We start from the raw sequence: 224 nt of genomic DNA, 5'->3' as shown, positions 1-224 counted from the left end.
CTTGCATGATCTTGTGTATTTCCGTGTTTTTGTATTTATGTGCGCGTGTTTTTGTTGTAAATGTGTGTGCGTCCATGCTCAATTAGCTGTTCATGTGTGTGACTCTCTGTTCGTAAGGACGATAGAGCAAAACGTTCTAGTGGCAGTAACATCCGTATGTATGTCTTTGCGTCCCATACCATTTTGTTAGAGCACGGAGACGAAAGTACGTTTCTCTGTATTCG

The sequence above is a fragment of the Penaeus monodon genome, chromosome 33 (assembly GCF_015228065.2).
Source record: "Penaeus monodon isolate SGIC_2016 chromosome 33, NSTDA_Pmon_1, whole genome shotgun sequence".
In the NCBI taxonomy this organism is placed as follows: domain Eukaryota; kingdom Metazoa; phylum Arthropoda; class Malacostraca; order Decapoda; family Penaeidae; genus Penaeus; species Penaeus monodon.
Note: the sequence above shows the minus strand (reverse complement) of the source record.